Here is a 26,574-nt window from a genome sequence, read left to right as displayed (position 1 = left end):
TGCCCTAGTGCCCCTCAGCACCATTGTGCCATTGTTTTCCTGCTATGCACACTGCTCCGTCACTGCGCCCGTTCCACTCACGGAGGTGGGTGGATTCGGCTGTATGGCAGGACGAGGTGATCTAGGCTCAGCTGGCAGCAGGGTCGGATTGGTAAGGTGGGCACTCGGGCAATGGCTGAGGTGCCGATATCGAAGTTCCAGCTGTGGGCTGCTTTTTTGGCAGCCTGGGGGGCCGATTTGTGCTGTGTCTGGAGGCAGATGGGCATCCATTACCTCCCTTTTATCAACGGGCAGAGGTGTCAATCCCTTTCTCTCACCAGGCCGCCCAATAATGTGTGGGCCGAAGTAGTGTTTTGCAGAAAGGCAATATTCAAATGTGGGCCACTTTTTTTTAGCGTGCTAGGACCAATTTCTAATCCCAATTCATCCCTGGCTGGCGGTTTAGGGTGCTGGTTGCTGGCTGCTCAAACCGCATTTGGATTGCCATCATTAATTAAACCTGACTCTGACTTTGGCCTAATGGGCAGCTCTTGCTGGAGAAGCCTCTGGAGAAAACCATTTCAGGGGGGTGCAGCCTTTAAAGGATAACCAGGGAACTCATTGGATGCCTGGGTACTTGACACTAGAAGCCCCAGCTCGGATTCTAGCATTAATTGCTCCAGTTACCACCTAAATTCCTTGTATTGCTTGATACTACAACCGCAGATTGCAACCACAGCTTTTTCCATCATGTGTGGGTGGTGGCGGCAGAAGCCAACCATGGGGGGAGGTAAGTGTATGTCTGCTGACCACTTATTATTACAACTTGTACTAATTTGTACTGAGCAGTGACTTTATGGTACTGTTTCCTGGGTGTGCTGCATAGTCACGTGGATGCATGTTTGTTTATTTAAGTGCTTTATTCTTTCCTCAAGTGCTTTAAATATCCTGAGGTATCCTGAGAGTCCCCAGACCTCTTACTTGCACGGTGGAGGGGCAGGGAGGGGACGAACGGACTTCATCTAATCTGTTACTGCATTATCCCTAAGCCTCAATGAGAAAACGCAAGACCCACGCAAATACCAATGTTGGCACCTCAATAGACCTCCCGGATGCTTTTATGACACATGCAGTTGGTATCATTAGTAAAGAAATTGAGCTTGATGAATGCCACCTTTCTCTATCTTCTCAAACATCATTCCCGCTGGGTTTGCTTGGAAGTCAGGCATCTAATCCACCAAATACAGGCGAGGATTTAAGTAGCCTATCCGCACCCACAAAGGGCAAACATCAAGGAGGATGAGCTCAAAATACACACATAATGAAGTTTCCGGCTTCATCCCCGGTCCATCACCACCCCATCCCGTTGGAGCCAGAAATCATGGTGGTCATGCCACCACTAATTGATCAACATATGGCTAGGAAGAGACAAAGGCAGGAGCCAGTTACGAAATCCAAACACCCAAGGGTCAATAATATTCAGTCCCCCAAAAAGAAAGACACCCGAAAGGTAAAAAGATAGTAGCAGATCCCTCATGGGACACTCTTAAAGATACCATTATTGCTGACCCGGAGAAAAGGCAATACCCAATCGTGGAGCGTCTTGAGACTATTGAGCTGGAGCTCAAAAAACATAATCAACAGATTGCTAATTGGGGGGAAATTGACCCTCTCCATACTTCAACTCTTACTACCCCCTCCCGCTCCCATACTAGGAGGGTTAGAGGATACATTGGGTACCCAAGGCTGTTCCTCACCTCTCTTAGCCCAAAACCCCATCGCGTACAACTATACACAGCATCATCTCAGGGAAGAGTACTCTGGGGTCAATAACAAAGACCAGATGGGCCTGGGTGGCTCTAAACAAAATAACCCTCTACTAAACGAAGTTCTAATCACTCATAGGACAAGTGGTGTACAGTCCACTTGGAAAGAATCAGTTGAGAAGGGGCCAGGCACGCTAAGTGAGACATTTCAGAGGGAACAAAATGGCATTCGACCTAATATCCGCCCAGAGTGTACCCCATATATAATCGTGCTAGAAAATGTTCCTACTTTGGCTCATACCCACATAGAATCACACACATCACTCTTGAATAAAATGTCACACTGGCTGTGAAAGCATTCCGGATGGACCAATGAACTCTCCAAAAAACACCGTAAGAGCTCACAGGGGGACTGTATAATTAGCAATTTTAATAGACCAAGCTTAGTCAGGTCCATATTACATTCACTCAGTCAAACTCCATCATTCCCGGAGTCCATCTGAGCACTGGCATTGGGCTTTATTTACCCTCCATGGGCTCCTAGTTAATTACCATACAGTATTAGTAATGCCGCTCACCTGGATACAGCAAATGATACAACTGCAAACCACCATTTGAACTGCCTTTTCCCTCTTTCTAATAGGTTTACCACTCTGGCCTCTCTAGACCAATTGGAATTTCTACCCCCATAGTGCCCCAATCAGTTTCAACCGATGACCATCCTTTACTCCCCGTACCAACTCAACGGGTTTCTCATGGCACTCTTCAGCAAGAAGGGAAATTTGACTTAATCTCATGGAACGTGGCAGGACCACAAACCAAACTGGAGGTCCCGGAATGGCTGAACTTGGTGGATCTTTATCAAAAAATCTGCTGCCAAGACACCTAGTTACTGGACCCCCGCATATAAATGGCTTTGTCACTTTTCACATCCCTGCAATCCCCTCATTGCCAGGTAGAGCTAAAGGGGGATTGGTAACATTCGTCTCTGTGACTCTGATGGACTGCAAGGTCTCTGAAGTGGTTATCACTCCCTTGTATCACAGACGCTTGTTCACCCTGAGGAAATCTTTTGAACTAATACTAGTTAATTAGTATTATAATATATTTGACCCCGCAGAAACCAAGATCGTGGATGTGATAAAGGACGCTTTGCATAAGTCCTTAAATACTCATAAAAAAGGAGTTATTAATCTTGTGGGTTAGAGACTTTAACATAGAAATGTGTGGTTCTGGCTCCTCCATAACGTGCGGAATTTGTGATCACTTTGGTGAACACCTCACACACTTTAGACATACCCCTTATGGGGAAGCACTAAACAGAGTTTCCTCTGCTAACAATCTGGTATTTGCACAAGATTAACGTACATGGCCCACCATCCACATTGTGACATACATAGGGTCAGGGTCTAATTCTATCATAGAAAATATATTAATCCTCATGGAGCTGCTACCAGTATTGGTTGCTTGTAAAACGGTGCCCTCATGCATGAGTGATCATAACCCACTAACGTTGAATCTACAAATATCTTTATGTAGGGATGTTCAGAAAACCCCACAGAATCAAATAGAATAGAATAAATCTAAAGGTCAAAACATCAAATGGGTACAGGTTGACAAGGATGCCTTCCACAGTGACCTATTTGCACATAATCAAAAGTAGATTAATCAGGTCCTGCAAGAGGACTCGAGCACAAGGGAGATAATTCCGGATTTTACCTCTCTCACAAAGTATATGGCAGATAAACCGACCAAAAAAGCTGGAAAACCCCTTACCAGCTCAAGGTGGTTTAATCGCACCTGTTCTAAATCTCACAAACCCTTAAAGAGTGCTCTCAATAAAAGCCCACGGGACAGAAGGGGAGTAGCGATGGGCAGAAAAATCTACAAAGAAGCAATTTCAAAAAGGAAAACAGAAATAACGGTCAAAGCCTGGGGGGAACCAAGAGCTGCCAGCGAGCTGACAGATTTCCTAACCTTTGGCAGGTAGTAAACTCTCAGACACTTCTAGGTGAGACACCCCAAAAACTGAGTGTGTCATCCCAAGTGATTCTTAGGTGACCCACTTTTCAAATATTTTTTGCCCAGAGGCACAGATGTTAACACAAGTTATAGATGCTATACCTATTAGCGATCCCACCTCTAGCTGGGAATTGAGTAGATTCATTAAGGTCTCTAATGTTAATTTAGAAACTGAAAATTGCCCCTCCGAGAAAGCCCCAGGACTCAATAGAATCCTCTCTGATATTTTTAAATACTTATCACAGTTTTGGTACCGCTAAGAACTAATGTCCTAATATGTGCAGTTATCAGGCCTCTGGTTAAAACCTAGGAAGAGGCCACTATAATTCCGATTTTTAAAAAGGTTGCTAAAAGCCAGGCACACTGGCTTTTATCACTCTTCTTTATTTCACTTCGTGATAGCATGGTAAAGATCCTAGGAATTGTTATATTGGCCAAATTAGAAAGCTGGGCTGCAGAGACTCAGGGGCCATCAGATTTACAGTGTGGGGGTTTGACCAGGTTGTGGAACAGTGGAGCAGACTCTTCGGGGCCAATTACAATGCAGCCCGTAAAGGCTCAGACAAACGGTCGAATCCTTTTGTGGCTGCATCTCGGTTTACTTTCTGACCGCCGCATTACAATGCTGGCGGTCGGAAACTAAACCAGCCGGTCTTCCCGGCTGGCTTCTGATGGGCTCAAGGAGTTCGTCGGCCAGTCGGAGGCTGGCCAGTAATCCCAAAGGGCGGTCTTTCCACCCTTGAGATTATGATATTCGGTCTCAGGCAGGCTTTCCATGTCGGGCTTTCTGACATGAAAAGCCTGTAGGAGAGTGAGTGTAGGGGCCTCTAGCAGCACCCCCATACGTGTGCACGGCCTTTGGTTGGGGGCCAAGGGGCACTTATGTTGCCCCCTGTTATGTCCTGCACCCTGTGGCATGCATCTTGAGGTTCCTTCCACAGGGTGCAGGGATTAACACCACCTCCCATTTCCCTATGGGAGCATGTACTACGGCCGGTTTACTGCCGTAATACATGCTCCCATAGGGAAATGTCGGAATGCGACCGAAAAGTGTTTGGTCGCATCCTAATCAGGAGGTCGGGACCACCGACTGGAGGTCGGTAGGTCCCAGTTCCGACATCGTAATAGGCCCCTAAATCTGTCTTTTATAGTCCAAAAATACACAGAGACGAAAATGGATCTGTCCATCCTGCCTTTATGGACCTACAGTAGATCACTCCAGATTATGGTCAATAATGTCAGAATTAGGCATAGACAGTGCAATAATCTCCTTGCTGCACAGGCTTCATTCACATACCACAGCTAGAGTACGCTACAGTATGAATGGGGACTTCACCGAAGGTTTACCATCAGTAACAGGGGTTAGGCAGGGCTGTGTCCTGGTCCCATTCCTATACTTAATTTATATTAATGCGCTTGGAGATTACTTAGTAAAGGTTGGAAAAGATATCAGTAACATTAACTCACTAGAAATCTCTGTCTTACTCTGTGCAGATGATGCTGTCCTTATTGCCTGAACAGCCAATGGTCTTCAATCCTTGTTAGATGCTTTTAGCAATTGTTTTGGAGAACCTAGGACTAAAAACTAACTGTACCAAGGCATTTATAATGAAATGCGGCCCAAAAATGTCAAAGACCAGAAAGTTTTTACTTGGTGGCGAAGGAGTGGAAAAAAACCTCCTCTACACTTAACCGGGTGTCCCGATTGACATTGAGTTTAACTTGAAGTTCTTATTGTATGTAAGAGTCCTGCAATTTCAACGGGCAATTGATGCAGTTTCTAGATTTGCAAAAAGGCTGGACATAAATCCATAAGTGAGCTGCTATGGATTTTTAAAAGTAAATGTTTATCTGTTGCAACATTTGGGGTGGGTATTTGGGGTCATGCAAACTGTAAAGCTCTCCAGATTCTACAGAATACGTTTCTAAGAAGACTTCTGGCTGTCCGACACTCCACTCCAACATTATTTTGCCACGATAAGGTAGGGCTAAAGTATCTTGAGAATTACATCAAATAACAAACCCTCTTGTTGTGGCAGTGAATTTGGAAACACCCAGAGGCCCAATTGTGTAGATTAGTGTTGTTAGCATGCAGTAATTGCTTAGATATCCCCTTGCTCAAATTTGTCAAAAAGAGCTTTGAAAGTCTGGGCACTCCAGTTTTTTTATCACAAAACAGCTGTTCTATCTAACATTCCCTCAATGCATATAAAAGGTCTTTTTTATCAGCATGCACAAAAGGCACGGCAAGGAGATAGCAGGGAAGAGAGGGGAGTCATTTTACTGGCTTCACTACCGCGCCCAGCATTTTACTTACAGTTTATTGCAGTTGAAAGACAGACGTTTTTACTCACAAGGTTCCAACTTCAAACTATGCGCTTCTTGGTAGCCTTTCCCACCAAAGGCACCTGCTTCTCATCTCTCCTCCCTTGTCATTGTGAAATCTCAGCTGAACAAAGCACTCTGCACTTTACTTTATTCTCCACATTTTATTTACACCAAAGAAGTCAATTACTGCGTCCCATATGGCTTGCTCTGGATTTCAGATCCCACACAGATGCCTTCTCTTACCTGCAGTGTCTGGGAAATGAAACTGTTATTATTGCTGTCTTGAACTCAATTTTAAACTCGAGATTATGATCTAAATACTGAAACTTTTAACTGTATTTTGATGCTACTACACTATTTAATGGATCTTTGTGATTTTATTGCAGGTTTTATGATCTGTTTTTATAACTCCCTTTCTCTTGAGCTTTTAATAATGTCTCAATCATTGTGTATTTTTTTTAATGATGTGAATTTTATGGCTCAGTAGGGCCGAATAAAGAATTTTGATTGATTGACTGACTGTCATTTCCCACCACATGAGGGGAGAAGAGGGCTAGTTTCCTAGCTTGCATCAGGGTCAAAGCCAATCTTGCTATTCTACTGTATGGAAGAAGGGGCTCAGGTATGATTATTGCTGCAGGTGCAACCGCATCACATCCTGGGGTCAGAGGGCCCCTGCTGTACATTAATCATGGCTGCCTTTACCTACCAAACAAGTAAGTGGAAGTATTTGTTTCTTGCTTGTATTCGGATCATGACACATTTGCTATGACGCGGAGTCACAGAGTGCTAGGAGATGAGAAAATTACAAAAAAGGAGAGGGAAGGTGTGTGAAAGTAAAGAAAGAATATGTTGAAAGAATAGGAACAGTAACAGAGTAGAAAAGGAGTACAGGAACTGTTTTAAGGTTAGCTGATGAGTGACATATAGATAGCAAGAGTAGGGCCTGAGCAGTAGCTGTAGGTCAGAAGTGACACCAGAAAGGACAGAGTGTCAGAGAACTATACAATCAGTAGCACAGCACAGCATGCATGACTAGGTTGAAACAGCGGCATCATCACTGCAGTTTGTCAAAACTAGTCGAGAGTGCAGCAAGGGTACAAGGTGCTGAATAGCCTGGGCAAGCCCGATCGGTGGAAAAGGACCACATCAGCCATGTAGATCATCAGACAAACATGCATTCACCTGGGTATAGTAAAGACATAAGTTCGGGCTCAATAAGGTTGAGGAACGTCTAGTGGATTGAAGGTACAAGAGGGAACAAGGAAGGAATAGATAAAAAAGTGAACATATTTAGATCAAGGAAAAAGCATGCACAGGGAGAGAAGTTGAGGGGACTAGGCTCACCCAGAAATAGAGCACATATACCAGAGAACTGCCCTGAGAGGGTACGCAGGAGTCCTGGGACTCGGCATTCAAATGCAAATGTTTAAATGAAGGAGCCTTCTTGAAATGCAGAAGGAAGGCATGGCAGATTCCCTGAGCATTGCAGCAGACAGATGTGCAGAGCCTGAACTTTATCTTAAAATGGAGGCTGAAGAGAAATATGCTGCCTTTGGAACATGGTCCATGAGAACTTCCAGATATGGATAGCTTCTGGAAAAATATCTGGGAGTTTGGAGATTCAAAGCATTGTAAGCGAGACATGTAGCTCTCGCTGAGCCAGGGTGCCTCAATCGATAGTCATGGAAATGAGCCAGATCAGGGGTGATATCATTTTTTTCAGTGTGTGATAAACCTGGGAGCAGCATGAAGAGCACTTCTAAGTGGGCGAGTAGGCAGAGATATAGGCTAGAATCTGCACGGAGAACATGCCTGGTAAGGGTGCTGGAGGATGCAAGTCAAAGGAAAAGGAAAAAGAAGGGCATAAGAGTGCCTCGTCCCCAGGACTTATACATAGAAACAGAGGGAGATGGAGCCCTGAACTACCTGCCCAGTGCCAACTGTCGGAAACCCATCATTGGAGACCGTGAAGGTTCTATCACTGGAGGTTCTATCAGACATGTGAAACACAAACTTGACAAACTGGGCACAAGTGTGGCCATTCTCAAGGAAAAATGGCAAGTGTGTGGAATAAGATTAAGGAGTTGGTTGGCAGAGGTGTACTGCAGGATCAAAGGAATCATGCTATGAAGAAGACAGCCAATGCCTTGAACAAGGGAAATAAGGGCCAGATTTATCCATATTTCATGCAACACAACGCAGCAAGACCACTTCCTGTGCGACGCTGCGTGAAAAGCAGAGGACAGGAATGAGCCTTATTTACCAATATATTGCACATGCCTGCTCGATGCCTGCTCTTGCGTCCAAACTGCTGTGTAGCGCCAATGCAAGCATCCTTGCACCATGGTACAAGGGTGCCTGTGCTGCAGGTAGGAATATTTTTGTGCAGGAAGGTGTCCTAAAGTCTTTTTCGTCTTTGTAAGTGTACTGTAAAATGCAGCACACTTAGAAAGAAGAAACAACAGGGAGAAATAAAGATATTTCTCCTTGTTTCGCCTTCCCTGGAAAGCCAAAGAAATTTGACACATTCCCAGGTTTTCCAGTCTTGGTATATCTAGGAATGCACCAAAATCTATGGGTTGATGTGTGGGAACGCCCAAGCTTCACCCATGGAACGCCTTCCCAGAGCAGAGTAATGCAAGGCAGCGACATGCAATGCCTTGCGTTCTCCAGATTTACCAAGCAATGCTTGGCCACGCAAGGCGGTCTTGCGTGGGGTGGTAAATCTGCCCATTGCAATAATATGTGCTACGTTTCTTACTGCTGGAATGAAATGTCTGGTGAGACGGAGTGAGATGGCGTCAGTTGAGGGCTGTGGTCTCAGAGAAGAGGTGCAAGAGAGTCCTCTCTGTGTGGAAATAAGTTACAGAATCAAAAAAACACCTGATGCAGATGATACCAGGAACTTTGAAGAGGAGGTCTAGGGTGACAAGGTTGTGCATCGCTTTCTTCAATCTGCCACGTTAAAGGAGAGAATATCTGACACAAGCACACTTTTGGCAGCTATGTCTGAAGAAATGACGACAGCGTTAAATCACACACTAAGGGGCATATTATCAAGGACGGCGTTAAAATTATCGCCGCTTTAGCGGCAGGAAAATGCCGCTAAGAGCGGCAATAATGGGATTGATAATATGTCGCAGAGAATTCCAATAGAAGCCTATGTTCTGGTGCCAACACACTCAATCCAATTCTGGCACTTTAGTCATGTTGGTTAGCTGCATCAGAGCAGTGTGTGGATTGGTTACAGGATTATCCTTCATACATTAGATTGCTGAGGAACACCGAGGAGGCTGTGGAGCCCGTGGGTAAGTACCATTTTATTTTATGTTAAATGTGTAATGTAAGTGTAGTGATTACGTTAGTGGTTATGTTTATTTTGGGCTTTTGAATGAAGGGGTTGTTTTTATTTGGGTTTTTGGAGTGAGGAGTTGGTTTGTTTTTGGCTTTTGAAGGGAGGGGTTGTCCAATTCGTTTTTTGGGGGAGCGGTAGGGCACTTCGCTTGCTGCACCACTTTCTAAGGCTACCAGCCGCCCCTGCTCACAAGCTCATTATTGCTTTACTTTTCTGAACGTTGTACTGTCTGAACTATGGGATTACCCATCATCTGCTGATCCCCTTATAACACAGACATCGACAAACAATGTGTTAAGGGCTGAAACCCAATTGTTGCATAATTAATCACTTCCAGATTCCTTTATAGTATGGGTAGAGACACACACAGTACGATATTAGCTCCAAAATATCATTGATACAGACACAAACTGTAGCAGATCCACAGGGCTCATTCTTCATCAGGCCCCTCAATTTTTGAGGATCCCGCACTTGTGCTACAACATATTTATTTATACACTTTAAAAACAGGTATTGGCAATGCTAATATGTCTGGCTTATGAATGAAAGAGCCTTTTGTGTCATTGGTTTAGGCACTCAATAAGTCATTATACATGCACTCTGTCACACATCTTTGCAGTCATAAATCAATCAATCAGGGTATTTTAAGCGCGCTACTCACCCGTGGGGGTCTCGAGGCGCTGAGGGGATGGGGGTGTATCAGCTGATTCGTTTAGCCGTAGAGCCAGGTCTTGAGAGTCTTCCTGAAGTTGTTCAGGGAGGGGGCGCATCTGATGTCTGACGGAAGCTTGTTCCAGGTCTTGGCTGCAATGTGGGAGAAGGATCTTCCGCCTACTCTGGCTCTGTGGATGTGAGGGGTTGGAAGATCTGAAGTTCCTTTTGGGTACGTGGAAGTTGATTCTGTTGTTGAGGTATTCGGGTCCGGTGTTGTGCAGGCATTTGTAGACATGGGTGAGGATTTTGACGGTGATTCCTTTCTCCACAGGGAGCCAGTGGAGTCTTCGTAGGTATTGGATGATGTGTTCGTGCCGGGGGATGCCAAGGACAGGTCTAGCCGCGGTGTTCTGTATCGTCTGGAGTTTGCGGAGTAGGGACTTGTTTATGCCGGCATAGAGTATGTTTACATAATCCAGTCTGCTGGTGCTTAGTGCGTGGGGGACTTTCTTTCTTGACTCGGGGGATCCACTTGAAAGTCTTTCGGAGGGTGCGGAGGGTGTTGAAGCAGCTGGAGGTGATGGAGTTGACCTGTCAGTTCATGGTGAGGGATGAGTTGAGTACGATGCTGAGGTTTTTGGTGTGGTCCGCAGGGGTCAGTCGGCTTCCGAGGGCGGTCGGCCACCAGGTGTTGTCCCGTGCTGAGGGAGTGGTTCCAAGGACGAAGACTTCTGTTTTCTCTGCGTTGAGTTTTAGGCAGCTGTTGGTCATCCAGAGTGCGACATCCTGCATCCCTTTCTGGAAGTTGGGTCTGGCGGTAGTGGGGTCTTTGGTGAGGGAGAGGATGTGTTAGGTGTCGTCAGCATATGATACGATTTTGAGGCCGTGTTGTCGGACGATGGCGGCGAGGGCCATGTTGATGTTGAAGAGGGTCGGGCTCAATGAAGACCCCTGTAGGACTCCGCAGGTGATATCCGTGAGTTCGGAGAGGAAGGGTGGCAGTCTGATTCTTTGGCTTCTTCCGGTGAGGAATGATCGGATCCAGTCTAGGGCTGTTCCTTGTATGCCAGCGTTGTGTAGTCTTGTGACGAGTGTGCGGTGGGAGACAGTGTCGAAGGCTGCTCATAGGTCAAGTAGGATGAGGGCTATGGAGTGACCTTGGTCCAGGAGGTTGCTGATGTCATCTGTGGAGGCATGTAGGGCAGTCTCGGTGCTGTGGTTGCTTCAAAATCCGGATTGGGATGGGTCGAGGACGGCGTGGTCTTTGATGAATCATGTCAGTCCCCTGTTGACTATTTTCTCTGCGACTTTGGCCGCGAAGGGAAGAAGCGAGATGGTCTGGTAGATCTTGAGGGCACTGGGGTCAGCTGTGGGCTTCTTGAGCAGGGGCCTGACTTCTGCGCATTTCCAGTCATCTGGGAAAGTGCCTTTTTCGAATGTGGTGTTAATGGTATGTTGTAGTTCGGGTGCGATTGTGGTGGCGGCTCTGTGGTAGATGTGTGGGGGGCAGAGGTCTGTGGGGGCCTCTGAGTGGATGCCTTTCATGGTTGAGGCCGTGTCTTTGGCCATGATTGGCGTCCAGGTGTAGATGGTGGGCTGGCTGGTGTGTCTGGGGGGTGGGCCGAATGTGGCATCTGGTGAATGGTCGACAAAGTTGTTGTAGAGGTTTTTGATCTTGAGGTGGAAGTAGGTTCGAAGCTTGTCGCAGAGGTCTTGGGACGGGGTGATGTCTGCGGCTTTGCTGCGGGGGTTGGTGAATTTTTGAATGACTGTGAAGAGTTCCTTGGAGTTGGTGAAGTTGGCGAGGATTTTTTTGTGGATGAAGGTCCTTTTGCCGGTTCTGATTTGGTTGTGGTAGTCAGTCATGGCGTCTTTGTAGGTGGTGTAGTTTTCGGGTGTCTTGGTGTTTTTCCAGTTTTTCTCCAGGCGTCTGAAGGTGCGTCTGGCTTCTTGGAGATCGGTGGTGAACCAGGCGGCATTCCTGGGGTGCTGTTTGTTGGTGTTGCGTAGAGGGACAAGCTCGCCTGTGCAGTTGGAGATCCAAGTGTGGAGTTCTCTGGCTGCGACGTTGGCGTTGGATGTAGAGGTGTGGTTGTCTCGGGTGAGGGTGGAGTTGAGTTGCTCGTCGGTGACCTTGCTCCAGTTCCTTTATGGTGGGTGTGGGGTTGGTCTGGGTGCTTTGGGTTTGTCGGCGGTGAAGTGTATGCAGTGGTGGTCAGTCCATGGGGGTTCTGTTGTGTGGCTGAAGTGGACGCTGTTTCCAGCTGCGAAGATGGGGTCGAGGGTGTGACCTGAGCTGTTGGTCGGTGTGGTGATGAGTTGCTTGAGCCCGATGTTGGCGAGGTTGTCACGAAGGGTGGTGGAGTTGGGGTCACTGGGGTTGTCGAGGTGGAAGTTCAGGTCTCCGATGAATATGTAGTTCATTGAGGCTATGGCGTGGGGTGCGATGAGGTCAGTGATGGTGGTGGCAAAAGGGGCCCGGGGGCCAGGGGGTCTGTAGACAAGAGTTCCGTGGAGCGTGGAGTTGGGGCTAGTCTGGATCTGGAAGTGCAGGTGTTCGGCGGAGGGGAGAGTTTCGCTTGAGGTGGTGAGGCGGAGGGTGCTCTTGTGGGTGATGGCGAGGCCCCCTCCCAGGTGGTTGGGGCGGTCCATCCTCTGGATCTTGTATCCTTCTGGGATGGCGGTGTTGATGTTGGGCCGGAGGGGACATTGGTCCAGGTCTCCATGAAGAAGGTGATGTCTGGCGAGAGGGAGTCAAGTAGGTTCCAGATATTCACGACGTGTTTGTGCACCGAGCGCACATTGAGGAGGCTACATCTTAGGGCGTCGCCGGTGTTTGCTACTTTGGTGTTTGAGGCCGAGTTGATGGTGAAGGTCTGGCGGCAGTGGAGACAGGATAACTGGCCGTGAGTCATGTTTGGCATGGCCTGTTGGCAGTCTATGAGTCTGCCGGGGTTGAGTGCGTGGAGAGCGGCTGTGTTGTAGCGCTGGGTAGTCCAAGATGCAAGGTCCACGGCGCTGGTCGCGGACAGGTCACGGAATGGTGCAGACAGGCTTGCCTCAGGCGCGCCTTCACCGCGCCAGCGGCGTGACCGTGCAGCGACCACCGTAAAATAGGGGAGGGGGCGAGGTGGTGGGAGGCAGGAGTGGGGGCTGTCCGGGGGAAGGGGCCACAAGTGCAGCAGCGGCAGGAAGCACCGGCCGAAAATGCGGTCAGGGTACAATAAAAATAATTAATTAAATAATCGGAGCAGAGTCACCAAGCGGAGCAGGGAATACCGTGTCCCAGCTGGCTGGCTGGCTGTGGCTGGAACAGTGCAGGGCAGGAGACTGGTAGCAGGCGCCAACCCTCAATTGAGGAGGTCTTGCTACTGCTACTGTGGCGACGTCACTGCGGAGCTGCTAGGGAGAGAGTTGGCACCAGACCAGAGGTCAGGGTCCTACTCGCGCTCCGACACAGCAGCCACCATAAAATAGGGGAGGGGGAGGAACGAGGTGCTGGGAGGCGGAAGCGGGGGCTGTCCAGGGGGGAGGGGCCGCAGGGGCAGCAGCGGCAGGAAGAGCCAGCCAAAAATGCCGAAAATGCGGTCAGGGAACAATAAAAATAATTTATTAAATAATCGGAGCAGAGTCACAAAGCGGGGCAGAGAATACCGTGTCCCAGATGGCTAGCTGGCTGAGGCTGGAACAGCGCAAGGCAGGAGACTAAATCAATAATTTCATAACTTCGTGTCAAATGTGTACACATTGGAATTACCTGTAGACCTGCTATGAAATAAAGAGTTCCAAATAGCATTTACAGGCTTTAATGAATACCAACATCATTGTGCTGAGACAATTACATTACGTACATCAGGCCTTGTGCACGAACATTCTATATTTGCACCTAGGATCAGATGGTGATACTGATATCCTATAGGCACACTTGAGCACGGTCATACATCCATTCATTCATCCACTGACTCATTTCTGCATTCACTCTCTGATATAAATCGATAAAACACACAACAACCTCAGAAAAAGAAAACAGGCTGTGGTGTAAACATTGCGGGCACATGCTTCTAATAACAAAACTAAACATACAAGCAGATGTCCGTTTTGCACAAGTGCGGTACATCGTCTGTCATTTTAAAGTTCCAGAATGGCTGCCACGTTTAGAGCCAGAATGTTGGCCATTCTGGAATAGTAAAATAATGATACACTATGGACAACAGCTTTCCATAATGGCTTCCTGGTTTAGAAGAAGTGGCAGCATAGGATGCGGTGTACTGCAGATGAAATGATCGGCAAGCAAGCAACCTGATGAACTGTAGTATCCTCTTAAGAAACATTAAATAAAAAGAGGAGCAAATAAATTAAAGGAGAACTATAAAAAGAGAAAATTAAAAACTAAAGGACTGGTCAACTAGGCCTGCAATGATGCACACAAAGATTCAGGTGGATGAAATTGCCATCGGAAAATGCAGTCATTCACAGGGCAAGAGAGCCAGTGACTGCTGTGGAATGAACCATCACCCCATGTGATACCCTGTCACGGATTGAAGCAGAGTATAAATGACACAGAGACAGACCAATGGCAGAAGAAGACTGACCCAAAGGCCCCCTATGCATCTATATGGATATATATTTATATGTAGGTATAATTTAATTTTTTTTTTTTATTACAAGATCCTGGCAGAGAGATAAGAAGAGAGCTGATCAAGAATTATTACAGTACAAATCTTCTCCTTGAGTTTGTCAAAAGCGGTACCCAATATCAAAATCCTTCCCCACAAAGGTAATCTGTGGCATTTCATGTAGCAAAATATCTATATGTAGGCTTTAATACAGAGAAATAGCAATACACTCTTAAATGCCTATTGGGTTTAACATATGCTTTTCAGAATCAATATGCCAGTCCTCCTGCATTCATCAACAAATACTTAAACAAGCATGCCAACTGAACTATGTTCCAGAAGCTCCCTCTATCTATGGCACGACCATTTATGATAGTTGGTTCTTTGATAGTTTCAGTTGGCTAATATGCCATTTACTCCTTTAATGAATGCTGTCCTAATTGTTCCACATACTGAAACCACCCTTTTTGCCTAATGATTCTCTTTGTCTCTATGTATGCTTGCTCTTGAAAAGTCTCTGGCATCATATGTAAAGCTACGTTATTCTATTTTACATTTTATGTAAAGCGCTCTGATACCTTCGGGTCTAGCTTGCGCTATATAAAATGTATAAATGAATAATAAATCATAACTTTTCATAATAAACGGTTCAGACCTCTGGCATCTGAAATATGTTTCCTAGTGAACCAATCAGACCTCTAGCTGTAATCATTGGCTTGTTTCCATAACCCGCTGAGGCTTGCTGTACTGAGCTTAAGCTTTCCCACAAGGTTGCCATCAAGCATACAGTCATACATTTACATGGTATACACAATTACAGTTGGCTAAGCAAAATGCTATCTTTCCTAAGAGTGCCTAACAAGGAATCTCACAGAGCAAAACTTCTATTTCCACGGTTTGTCACATGGGCGAACCAACACCAAAACCATTACCTGTATTGGTAATCTACGAAATTCTGTGTATCAAAATACCAATCTGTAGGCTTTAATATAAAGTAATAGCAATCCACACATAAATGCCTGTTGACTTCATCATATGCTTTTTACAACAAATATGTCATGCCGAGTACTTTTATCATAACATTTCATAGTAAACAGATCAGGTCTATAGCAATGATAATTGGCTTGTCACCATAACCAAATCAGGCCTGCTGTATCGAGCATAAGCTTTGCCACAAATGAAAAAGTGCAATATTAGGAGTCTTTTTAGTGGAAATACAAAAATTCTGCCCAATCAATTCCCACATTCAGGAGAATCAACATGTGGGTGGAGTCCCTCTCTCAGTAGTACCCTAACTGTTAATCACAAAGGGGCCAATTGTGACAGCTCACCACTGCCGCGCCCCACCACCACCACTGCCAACAGTCACCACCACCAGCCCACCAGATTACAAGTTTTTTGTAGTCTGGCGGGCAGGCTGCTTGGCAGATCTCGCTGCGGTGCCTCTTTCAAAGGCGGCGGTGCCTTTAAAAAAGGCTCCGTAATGGGAACGCCACACAAGGTTCCTGCACGGCATGGACTGGTGTACATGCATACAGAAGAGCATATTTTGTGCCCTCCTATGTGCATACACAGGGCTCAGAGGCACAAGGGGGCCCTGTAGGGCCCACCTTTGTTGCCTCTTCCCCAGGGTTTTCAAAAACCCTGGCAGAGAGGAAACTCGTAAAATGCTTGGCAAGACCATGGCAGTCCTGTCAAGCATATTGCGGCCTCTGACTGCTGTGCCTCCACCAGGGAACAGCGGTTCCCTGGTGGCAGCGACAGTCCCAGGGCAGTTCGACCACCCAAGTCATAATGGGGCGATCGGACCACCGGTGCCGCAGTGGTTGGACTGCCACCGCCGAGTCACCACGAGTCTGCCGGTCCTATGACTGCCAGACTTGTAATTAGGCCCATAGTGTCAAGTGACAGTTGCACTGTCGTGTCTGGCCTAAAAATCTAAGTAGATTAGTGTAGCCCTGGGCATCCCAGACAGCTTTCAAAGACAAAACTGCTCTTTGTAGTCTGAAGCTAATGGTGCAAGAAGAAGGTGCTGGGACTGCAATATATTTTCATGACTCCCCTCTTCCCATCTGTACTGCTGACAGACAAAAACAAACATTGTTAACTATCTGGTTATGTAAGACACCAAAACAGTATTACAGTGCTTTGAGTGTGCCCCTGAAAGTTCACACTCACACAGGCATAGTGCTGCTGGCTCAGGTAGCTAGATAAATACACAAAATAGCCACAGCTGTTTGGAGGGGTAGCACCTTTTTCTGTGGAAGCACAAAACTACAGCCCGATCAAAAAATGTACTTCATGATACCAATATGTGGGCCAAACCATACCTCTGTAGTTTTCTGAAAGATCTTTTTTAGGTTCATGAAATTGTGTCTGGTAGCTAACATGAGTGTATCCACTAGATGGTGCTAAATGCTGATTAGCTGTATTTTCTCTTTCCCTAAAGGACATATTTGTCAACTGTTTTGTGACAGTTTTGTTTAGCTCACAAAGGGCATTAGAGTGCTTTGCATGAGAACTAAATTACATTGCACTTTTTTTAGGCAAGGCATATTAAGTGATTTGCCCAGTATCACTGGCTTTTAGAGATCTTTTCTTGAGACTGAGATTATATTGCTTATTTGTAAACAAGGGAAGATCAGGTGATTTACACAGGATCACAGGATGTTGACAGACCAAACCTGGTTTTCCACTTTCAAAGTCGACAGCCACATCGCCTCCCTTTGAAACAGATTCTCCTCCTATTAAGGGTCAACTTCAATATGAAAGCCATACCCTGCAAGAAATTCTGTCCAGTCCTCAATTTGAGCCGGTGGTTCCCAGTGCTCGGCACCAGCACTTAATTGTCAGAATTGACGCTTATGACAGACTGCCACATGGTGGTGCTGGTGCCTAATTTAGGTATGAGCGCTACAACGGCTGTTTATTAATTTAATATACATTAACAATGACGGATACCTGCCACCTAAACCATTCTCATAGTTTTGGGGGCATAGAATAATATGAATTGTCCCACTTGTAAGAGTGGGACGGTTAGTAGTTGTGTTGGTACTGTCACTGGCAGAGCTGGCGGGGCAATGGATGGTGCAAGCTGCAGTGTCCTCCTGAAAAGGGCCCTAACACTTATTCTTTTACAAATTAAGCACTGCTTCTGTCATGTCTGGAAAGAAACTCACACAATAGATACAAACTCTTCGACATCCATCTACACTATGAGCAGAGATGCACACAAAGTACTACTAGCTCTTTAATACCATCGCTACATATACAAAGTCAACCATATAGATTTATAACATGGATAGAAACATACAATCTGCTATTAGATTTGTAATTCCATTGTTACAGATATAAACCCTTTACATCTACTTGCATTGTAGGCGAAGATGCACACGATGGGGCAGATTTACGTTTTCTGGCGCATCCCTGCAAATCAGCAGGGCTGCGCCAGGAAACATACAACACACATCTCAATCCTTGCGCCACCACGGATGCGCCGCATTTACAATGCGACGCATCATGGCGCAAGGAAATGCATATGCGTGTCGCATCTGCTGCCTTAAGGCTGGCGCAGTGCTGGAGTTGTGTCGCGGGCGCGACGCAACTCCAGCACTGTGCCAACCCTGCCTATGTCTGACATGGTGCGTCAAGCCTTACGCCTGCTTCAAGCAGGCGCAAGGTTTTGACGCAGGGGGTTCGGAAAAGTGAGTGAGTGAAATCTTGTAGATTTTACTCATCCACTTTTCCGAGGCGTTCTCTCCCTAGATGCGTCACGTTGTAAATACCCCGCAGCATGGCGCTGGATTTACACCGCCGATGCGTCACAGAAGTGACACAACGGAGGCGGTAAAAAGTGGCGTACGGGGCCTGTAAATCTGCCCCTATGTGCTGTGGGCTCTGTAATCTCATTGTTAGAAAGGCTTTTTCACATCCACGCATAACTTACTCTAACATGGATAGTGGCACTAGAGCTATGGGCTGAACAATCCCATTATTACAGAAATACACACCTGAAGATTAGGCCTGGGTGAAATTTAAATTATGCCAAAGTAATTCACGACATTTCGGGAATTTCACGCTGTGCTTGTTATGCGAAATTCCTGAAATTTCTACATTATGCTGCAGTTCCTTATTAGGTAACATTCGGTGTAAAATGTTACCACAAGTGCTCAGGAATAATTCCACTTGCGTTTTTTTAGCTTATTTTTTACTGCGAACTCCATTCTCACATCAAAATTTGACACAAGGTCACATTTGTCAATAAAATGTAGCACTAAATGAAGGATTTGAATTTGAAATATTTACACATCATCTTGCATCATTTTCCCAAACTTCGCTTAAATACACAATTGCAAATTATGCAAATTTCGCACAACCCTACTGAGGATCCATAACCAAATTTCTGGCATAATAAAACAGAGAGAATACATTAAGAATATCCCTGGTGTGTTTGGATCCGTTATGGGATGAACTCAAGCCTACAGATGCCCAATCACATTTGAAGCACTCGGTGGCTACTGGAATGTGGTTTGTAGTGCTTTATAAAAAAGAAAAACATAAAATAAAATAATTTGTGTTCTTTAGGTTTGGTTTGGCATGAAAGGTGTGATGCTCAGTAAAGTTTCTATTGTCATAGGGCCCGGTTTTAGCTGCATTGTAATGGGCCTACAGGTCAGGTCTTAAAATGTAAAAGCAAAATAAGTTTGATCCTATTAAAGATGTCTTTAGTGCGCTGTGTGTGGATGTGTGCGCTGAAGTTCATTGCCATTTATCGCTGAGCTGGGTGGTCGCATGTCAATTCCTCAGTTGTTGCAGGGAAGCAATGGTAGCAGTGTACCGCTTTGTAGATAAATAGTCCTGAGCAAACTAATTCTTGTGTTAGGAGGGATGGCAGACTGCAGGCCCCACTCATGTTAAGTTTCGCTTAGATGTAACACCTCAGCCTTTGCACTGAATTCTACGTGCATGTCAAGTGCATGTATGCATGGCGGATTTGTGGCATATATATGGTAGCAAGACTCTGTATATGGTGAGAGTCTGAATGCAAGGATCAGTGGAATCCATTTTGGATTCCCCCTGGTTTAGCAGGACACAAGATGGAGGCTGGATACATTTTAACAAAACAGCGGAAGTGTATTACCTGCATGCCTGTGCCTAGAGGGTTGAGACCCAGACAGTTAATTGTGGGAGGTTGGAGACACGGCTACCCTTCGAAATTCTATGAGGTCTTGTTAGCAACGACTGGGCACTGCCATTTGGCGGATGATAAGGAAGAGGTGGTGAGTCAGCAGGTTCTATTGCTAAAGGTGATGAGGGTTCTAGGCAGGGCCTGCCCTTTTGTCTTTCTCTGATTGGTATATTAGGGAGGCTGATGGCGACCAGGTGCAGAGTCTTCATACTTCATTGTGCCCATATTTTGGAACACATATTTGGAGGCAGAATCACCTCAACCTACTTTGAGAGCCAGCACCTTGCATCAAGACTGTGTCTGCACTACAGCCAGAAAATGATATTTGAAAGGAAAACATCCCAAACTATTTCCAGGACATTAGCAGTGGATCAAATTCCCCTCTCTGGGAAATGAGTATACAAATGGGGCCCAAACCCCCCTTCTTCCTTCAGTTCCAAGCTGCTACACTGACCAAGGAAGGGGGCGCTCCACAGAGAACCCGAAGAGCTGCTGTGAGATCAGGGCTGCTTGTGGTATGGCAGCCAGTTTACCTGTCGTAAATTCTGAGCAACTTGCTGGAAAAGCTGTGGATCCCTCTAGCACCTAGAAGCCTGCCTGCCTGCCCAGAGAGGGAAGGAGAGTGCATGGCCCTGAAGGAGCAGAGACTGTCCAGGAGGGGAGCCCTGCCATGTTCCTGCTGTGTGGAGCTCCAGAAGAAGCCAGCGGACTAAAGGAGGGTGACTGGGTTGCCTAACATGGTGGTTGCTTCAGTGGCGTAGCTAGGGGGGGGCGGTGGGGGCGGTCCGCCCCAGGCGGCATTGTTTTGGGGGCGGCGGCCACGCGTCACTGGTGGTCCGTGGCTGCGGCCTTTATAATTTATTTGGGGACACTCACTGACACTACTGTCAGTCACTACAGTGTTCCCAAATAAATTATAAAGGCCGCCACCACGGGCCACCAGTGACGCATGGCCGCCGTATTAAGTGCAACCACACATGCTTGTAAGCTGCCTGCAGTGCACGCACCGCGGTGCACGACATACCGCGTTTGTGGGTCCCGTTCCAGGGCCGTCAATCTTGTAGCGCGCAAAAGCGCGCTACCAATGACGGCCCTGTAAATGGTGCCGTCCTGCCCCCAAGAGTGTTTCTCTGCCTGTGGCCGGGTGTCCCAGCACCTGCTGCGTGGGGGACGTGCGAGGCTGCGTGGTGGACGTGCGAGTCTGCGCGGCCTAAATAACGTGGTCTCGGCCGCCGCCGCCGCTTCCGCATTGGGGTACTGGTAGGTTCGAGGCTAAGTTACGATGCAGCAGGCGCACGGTGAAACCATCCTTCTCGGTTTCTAGTTAATTATCACACATCTTCAGAGGCACATTGGCCTGCCTCCTTCTAATTGATGTGACCCTCTGCACTTGGAAGCTGTGACAGGGAGACCTGGAAACTGAGCAGGCCTTGCGCAAATAGTTGGACCTGGACACCTGGAAAGAAGCACAATCCTACGAGCAGAAATCCAGGTACTGTACTTTGATGCCGCCGTGAGAGCACATTGAGAAAGTGTGGTGTTTTGATTGTATAAGGATGCACTTAGATCAGAGGCGCAACTAGAGCCAAATTTCGGGGGGGGGGGGGGGGCTAAGAAAAAATTTCGTGGGGGGGGGGCTGAATCTGTTAAGCCATAGGCAGAGTGGAGCTGCAGGGGCTCTTAGAAGGGGTGAAACACCAGCGAGGCCTCATTAACATGCAAATGGTCTTTTAAAGACCTGTGAAGTGCTCGGGTGCGGCTGTGTGTGCGCCGGGAGCTGTCTCAGCCCGGGCTGCCACACACGAGGGGGGGGGGGGGGGCTGAATCCCTTTGAGTCCAATGGGTGTTGCGTGCCTCACTTAGATGCTATCATGATATTATGTGGTTACACCGAAATAGTGTGCCTCGAGGTTACTCCGATGTATTGCTCAATTATGATGATAGAAAAGCGTACTGACAATTTGACATAAATAACAGTCATGATTTGGCTATGATGTGCATTGAGGTTTTGTGCTAATATAGTACGTTGAGATATGTGCCATTATGATGCCATGAGAGGACGCGGATATATTATGCTATTGTTAGGCAAAGAGGATGCACTGATATTCTGTGCTGTTATGATACTGTGACTGATACATTGTGCAGTCATGATGCTACAGATAGTGTAATGTTACGGTGATGCCGTGTAGGTTAACTGTGGGGCAGTTTTACTAAAATCTTGCGCAACACAGCACAGCAGGCAAGAAAGCAAAAGAAGAAGAGAACAGGAGAGCGCCATATTTAAAGAAATATGGCTCTCTCCTCCCCAGTGACAGTGCCCTTGGTCTGCGGGCTACGGCGTGCGCTGGCTTGGCTATAGGAGGAGTGGGTAATGCCATGTATCGTGGAAAGGTGATGAGAGCGGACAGTTCTGCTGCTGTCAGGTGACAGGAGGTAAGGCCTGTGTGATGGAGGATTTTCTTTCTTGCTTTGCCTCAGGGCGCACATGTTTTGCCTGTGGCACGCATGCCAGCAGCCATCAGCCTGTTCTAAGGGTTAGTAAGAGGTGGCCCCAGAGTTCAAGATGCCCTGTGTTGGATGTTAGGTCACCTGCCCTAGTATTTTATTTTATTGGATTCAGTTCCTGCAATGGGAATCCAGTGTAACTTAGTAGTTAATGTAACTTAAGATTTGACACAGTGCTTCTCGAACCTGTACAGTTCTTTTAAGGGAAGAAGGGGTTAAAAAAAAAGCTCACTCCTGATACTTTTACAGTGTGCATGCATACTCCTGAGTCCTCTTACTGGCTGTTCACGATCAAGCTCTTATTTGTATTTCTAATAGAACATTTCTTTGTACAAATTTTATTATAGCATGCGCACAAAATAATGTGTTGAGAACTGACTGAATATGCAAGGATGGTAGCACTTATTTCATATGTTTTGTCAGGGGCTACTCACATAATGCTAAAGGGAGGGGGTGTTTATAGAGACTTTGCTACTGATCAGAACACGTGTGAGCAGTTTAATAATTATTATACATAAGGATGTGTTAGTAAAGACTCCTAAAAAATAAAGAGTACACCTGGAGTTTGTTGTGAATTTAATGGGTAAACGGTACGCCCAGGGCTCTAAGTGGGTTGAGAAAACTTGGGGAGGTGGGGGAGTGGGGGTCTCTCAAAGAGGCTTTACCTATGTAATAAAGGGTGTGCTTAAACAGTTAAAAATCTGTTCCGCCTGAATGGCATTTTGGTGCTTCTTTATGTAATTGCATCCAAGTATGTAATAGAACTGGCATGCACTTAAAACAAGCCCAGACTATTGGCTTTATCAATGGTTGTTACCTACAGTAGATGAATATGTGACAACAATGACTTTGTGGTAAATAATAGTGAAAATACCGCAGTTCTATAATTAGGACACTGTGAAATTACTATACCATGCCATTAGAAATGTTAAATAAAACTTTTTGTAAAATACTTACTTTTATTTGTTATGTGCTTGAACAAATGTCTAGAAGCTGGTAATGCTTGGCAGCAGCTGCCCATGCAGCAGCATTAATCACTGCAGACATTTTAAATGTAGAGCCTACCCTCTGTCCTTTACACCTCTTGCCCTGCTGTGGATCCCCATGGCGTGCACTTTCAGATCACTAGCAGGTGATCGTATCTTCTGATTAGCTCCTTCGTGGCACCTGCATAACAAAAAAGTCTCTCTAGGCAGCCCTGCCAAGTTCCACACACATCAGGGGTGAGGCTAACGCATTTTAGTGTGGTGTTCTGCATTACCGCACTAAAACACAAATTCACGCCTCTAAAGCTCCTCTCAAACCACCGCGCTGACATGCAGACACAAGCGGGATGGAGCACCGCCCAAGCGCTTCATGATGAGCAACTGTGCGCTGGTCTGGCACAGTGTGCGTCTCCAGCACTGGTACTGCACACTGTGCAGAAAAGATTTCATGTACTATCCTGGGGGCTCAGACAGGCTGCCTGGCTGCAACATTATTGCAGCTGCTGCAAGACTCAGTCCCGACCGGCTGCTGCGGCCTCCATGTGATTTCACATCACATACTGCAGCAAAGTGTATGTCCATATGGCAGACTGATTCTCTCTCTTTTGAGTGCAGGTCGTGGCAGTTGTTTCTTTTTAGTTTGATGCTTCGCTCTGTGCCCCAGTAATTGGTGCCTCAGCATGCGGAGCGCAACGCCAGCATTCACAATCATTGCCCGGTGAGAGGTGGTCACACATTCTTATCTCAGAGGCAGGATCGTCATGTAAAGTAAGTATACAACTGGATCTGACTGCCTCTAGTAGTGCGTCCTCCGGAATCTCGTGGCAGCCCGACTCACTTAGGTCTGTGTGAATCATTGTGCATTTCTGATTTTAATACCAATATGTTGATTATGAGGTGCTAAGCAGCCCACACGAGGTGCTTATCTGTGCATTGCCGCTCTACAGATTGCACAGAGAAACATATTCACGTCTGTTTCAATTCAATGGCAGCAAAGTTACATCCACTGCACCATGTCAAATCTCAATTTCCTATTACAGTGTACCGAAATGTAAATACACATCTGTCAGTAGAGATTTTAATGGAAATAATAATTTTACTTCTTTTTACTGTTTTTGTGCCATAAAACAATGGCTAGTACATGGGACAGAGGGGACACCAGACTTAGAGCCACTGTGGTGCATTGCAATTGTTACTGAAGTGTGAACTCTCAGGCAGCGGGCACCGCTCACTCAGCTATTGATGATTATTTTTATGGAATAGAGACTGAGTTAAGTCTTTTTGAGATATTGGTGCTTCGCAGCACTTTTAAGATAGTTTCTCATTGCTCAAATGGGTGTAATTTCTGATATTTATAAGTTTCCCTCTTCATTGCTTGATTTTGCTCACAAGAAAATGTCCCTCATAATTTCACTGAAATTATGAAAATGTCACACATAGCAATCTGAAACTTTAGCAGCTATGTCTAGTTTTACATCAAAGGCTGATGATTGCTAGTAGTGCCACCAAGTAAAGATTTCTTTTCACTCCCAGAGTGATGGCAAAAATGAAGAGTCCAATAGGGACCCGTCTCAGCATCTGTTTTTCAGAACTGCTGGTGCTTGGCACTGGCAGGACCTGGCTCTCTAAAAGTACTTGTAGATTAAGATAGTCTCCTCATCTGCATACCCAGGGCTTTAAGAGGGCCCAGCAAATCCTGGAAAACTTGAGACCCACCCCCTGTCCAGCCTAGTTTTCTATTTCTGACCTCGAGCTTCTGGATTGTAATTAAAAGAAAACTGCAATCCTCACCATGAACAGAAATAGGCTGGTGGAGGGCTGCAATGGCAGGGATTACTTTGGGCTCTTTTAAGCTCCTGCTTTTTTGCACTGATTTACCATCAGTTACATTATGTATTTGTGGTGACAGAGGGTCACAGTGGGAACTGGTCATCAAAATGAGTGTTATTAATAGAATTTAGGCATGATTGCTGAAGCCCATTGTTGCCCAGTGTACCTCCTCCTACTAAATGTATATTGAATGGACTTTAGAATTAATTTAAAAATGTTTTCTGAAGGCTAGTTTTGTAAAATCAGAGTTTCATCTTTGGGCTGGTTTTTGGGCTGATGCTGCTCTGGTTGGGCTGAATTTGGGCTTGTACTCGGGTAGCTTTGGGCTTGGGACGGATCTCAAAATCTGGCAACACTGCTGGCCTCTCCTGAGGAGTCAAGTCTGGGGCAGTGGCATTGCTGAGCGATTTCTGCAGGCTGCAGTAGAACCAACCTCTACGGGAGAGACCCTGCCACCACTGTGAATACTGGAGCCTGAGGGCGGTAAGAGATAAACGGTTGTCACGAGGGGAGGAAAGGATCTTTGGTGAGTGGCAGGGCAGTGGGCACAAGTCCTATAAAAAGAAGAGGGGGGACTAACCAAGTTAGGCAGTCAGCAAATGACATCATGACACGTGCCATCCATAGCTGCCAAGGTTTCAGATTGCTATGTGTGACATGTTCATAATTTCAGTGTGGTTATGAGTGACATTTGACACTTTCTTGCAAGTAAAAATAAAGCAATGAAGATGAGGAACCATAAATATCAGAAATTAGACCCATTTGAGCAACGAGAAACATTTAGAAGATCTAAAACTGCTGCAAACGCCTGCTTCAGCTGACTATAATTAAAATGACAGCTATGGACCTCTAGAAAGCAAGTCACATGGCTCCTCTAAGAATTAACACCAAAAAGAGCAAGGACCTACGGTTAGGCTGTAGAACCACTGGAGCGAAGCTGTGCAATAAGAGCCACTGACAATACAAGACAACAGTTTAGTAGAGAACACAGATCTTTACTGGACCCCACCAATGTAGAAGGGGCATTGCTGGGTGCACATGAGGCATTCAGAGTTGTAGTGCCATGAGCATCACCAGAGCCTGCCCTGATGTCCTGGCAAAAATATCTCTAGTGACACACAGCGAGGGACAAGTTACACACCAAGTGTAAATACACCAGACGACACTTCAGGCAAAGATTGCATTTTTTTTTCTGCCCATGGCAGAGAAGCAGCTTGGTCTTCAGTCGGGTATTTAGTCCACCCTGCATTGCTGTTTAAAATCTGCAGCACTGCAGGTGTCGAAAGACCCCTAAATCTAACACCCCAGCTTCAGATCCAGATAAAGCAGGTAAGTGCAAAAG

This window comes from Triturus cristatus, chromosome 3_2 (assembly GCF_964204655.1).
Source record: "Triturus cristatus chromosome 3_2, aTriCri1.1, whole genome shotgun sequence".
Taxonomy (NCBI): domain Eukaryota; kingdom Metazoa; phylum Chordata; class Amphibia; order Caudata; family Salamandridae; genus Triturus; species Triturus cristatus.
Note: the sequence above shows the minus strand (reverse complement) of the source record.